Genomic DNA, 2,986 nt, shown 5'->3' with positions numbered 1-2,986 from the left:
TTTCCCTCTCTCTCAAAATCCATGGGGAAACATCCTCAGGGGAGGATGAACAAAACAAACAAAAAAGAAGACTTGGTGCGAAGCTGTGGCAATCAGGACGGTGTGGTATTGGCATACGGAGAAATACCGTATTTGCCGGCGTATAAGACGACTGGGCGTATAAGACGACCCCCTAACATTTCCACTCAAAATACAGAGTTTGTTATATACTCGCCGTATAAGACTACCCCCTCTTCCGCACACCTTCCACACACCAAATAAAAGGTAAAACAATTACTGGGTGTATGGTCGGCTGTGTGCGATTTTGCGAGTGTGGTAAAATCGCATAACAGCAAAATCGCATAACAGCCGAGCATACACCCAGCAGCGCTGCTGATGCCTGAACGGTATGTGGAATGAAGTGGGCGGGCATCGGGAGGCCACTATGGCACGGGGCAAGCACTATGGGCAGTCTATCTGAAGTGTACCTGGCGTATAAGACGACCCCCCACTTGGAGGCATATTTTTCAGGGCCAAAAAATCGTCTTATACGCCGGCAAATACGGTAGATCAATGGGAAATTGGAAATAGAACCACACTTATATGGTCGATTAATTTTCATGGACTCTCTGCTGTTGGGTGGAGAAGGGACTGGAGGGAGGATGAGAAGCAGGAGGGTATCAGGAGACTGTGGAGAAGGTCTGAGCCAGGAGCTGGCAGAGCAGAGGGGAGGATGGGGGGAAGGGGCAGACGCTGGATATATTTAGAAGATATAGACACCTCAGACTCCACTGCCTCAGTTTCTCCCCCTGGTCAGGCCTAGTGCTGCTGTGCTTTTAGGGGTGCCACCCAAGGTGCCCTGGGTGGTGGGTAGGCTCCTTGAGGAGCCCTGACCGGGTGTGAGTGAAAGGCAAGGCTATGGTGGCTGAGCCCCAGGCCGGGGATCCCCTCTGGTCATGCCCCAGCCCTGGACCAGGAGCCACTCTGCAGGGTGGGGCTGGGGCAGCGTATGGATGTCCACCTGGCACATGGAGGGGGGCGGTGAAAAGCGGCTCATGCAGGAGCCGGCCAGTCTCCTCTCACCTTGACCCCGTGCCCAGTGGGCAGGGCCCCTGCTGGCAGTCGGGGCCCTGTTTTCCTCTCGGGAGAGCTGTGATCTCACCGCTCCTTGTGTCACCAGCGTTTGTACTGCAGGAAAGGGCAGTGCCCTGGGCTGCAGCCATTTTGCAGCAATGCAAGGAGTACATGTGCCCACAGCCGTGGCCCTGGGCCTGAGGCCTGGCTCCTCCGGTTCAGCTCAAGCCTAAACTAGAGCAGAGCGTTTGGGCCAGCGCTGCCGACACTGGGTCGAGGCCTGTCCTGCCACTTGCATGCTGTGTGGCCTTCGGGGAAAAACACACCCTCTCTGTGCTGCCGGTTCTTGTGTGCAAAATGGGGGCGATAGTAGCAACTTCACACGGGGTAGTCACGAGAACAAATGCCAGTCCGGAGAATAAAGGCGCGTGGTGCTAACCGGGAGGGTGTGGCTGTGGCCAGATCCAGAGGGAATGCTGACCCTACCCCTCTTCCATGCCCGTGTCCCCCACCAGCCGCCCTTGCCTGGCCGGGCGCCCCCCTCGCCTGCCCTGACTCGGGAGCGTGGGGAGCATGGGGCCTGATGGCCTCCGCTTTCCTCTCCGCTGCCGCTGGACAGTGACATCCGAGAGTAAGACCTGAGGATGGAGCACTAATTCAGGGGGTGAAGACGTGGGCAGCTCTGGGCTGAGGAGGCCGAGGCAGCGGGGGAGGAACCAGCCCCCACACTGGGCCAGGGTGGCGGCGGATGCTCCTCTCGGGCTTCCTGCGCGTGTGGAGGCCCAGAGGTGGCCAGCGAGTGGTGGCCGGCGAGTGGTCTATGGGGCCAGCTGCCATCCGCCTCCCGGCAGGCAGGTGCCTCAAGTCGCTGGTGGCACGCAGCCCCCCAGGGCTCACAGAGGAGGGGTCGCCGCATCTGGGGGGCTTGCAGAGACTTGAAGCTGCGGCTTTGTTTGGAAATTGGTTTGATGCCTTTTCCCTCCTTGAAGGACTCGCAGCCACTAAACTGGCCCGCGGGCTGGAGTGACTGGACAGAGTGCCAGGCGGAGGGGTGGGGACTGGCTGGCAGAGGGACAGAGGGACGGAGCCAGCAGCCTTGTCCCCGCTCTGCTGAGGGTCCCTGCCTCCCTCAGGCTTGTTGCAGGAAAGGGCCTGGGCCTGGGCTGCCTCCTTAACATCACCTGTCCCTGCACTTGATTTCCCAAGATGGCTCACCGCACCATGGCCTTCAGGCTCCCACCTCCAAGGGGGGCTGGGGTGGGGTGGGGTTCAGGGCTGGGAGGACTTGGGAAGCTGGTGGGGGGTTGTCCTATGGTGCTGCCTTGGGCTGGCCCGGACCTGCGGTTGTGCTCGGCTGTGGTTGTGCCGGGCTGTGGTTGTGCCGGGCTGTGGTTGTATTGGGCTGTGGTTGTGCCGGGCTGTGGCTATGCTGGGCTGTGGTTGTATTGGGCTGTGGCTGTGCTGGGCTGTGGCTGTGCCGGGCTGTGGTGTAGTGGTTGCTGCTTTGAGGCCTGCGCACCGGCTGGGAGTCGGGAGGCACAGAGCCTCTAGAGGTCAGACGGGGGTCACAGCTCAGAAAGGGAACTGAAACCTCCTGCTGCCCAGCGGTGAGCAGTCAGCCAGGCTCCCAGTGGCCAGGTACCGGTGCCCTGGGCAGTGTGGGCAGGTGCCAGGCTCCGGGGAGGCAGCCAGGACCCCGTCCTGGACTGGGATGGGACCCAGACTTCGTAGTGCCACCTCCGCCTCCCGGGTACAAGGTGGGGGTCACAGGACAGAGTGGGCATGAGACCGCGCTTTGGCCCCCACTTTGAACCCCACTCCCACCTGGAAGCGCTCGTGCACTCCCCACGCCCCTGGGCAGGCTGGCAAGACTCAGCTGCAGGGCTGGGCTCCCCTGCCCACCGCGGGCTCCAGCCCCTCAGGGCCCCAGGAG

This window comes from Myotis davidii, unplaced genomic scaffold (assembly GCF_000327345.1).
Source record: "Myotis davidii unplaced genomic scaffold, ASM32734v1 scaffold651, whole genome shotgun sequence".
In the NCBI taxonomy this organism is placed as follows: domain Eukaryota; kingdom Metazoa; phylum Chordata; class Mammalia; order Chiroptera; family Vespertilionidae; genus Myotis; species Myotis davidii.
This window is presented reverse-complemented; position numbering follows the sequence as displayed.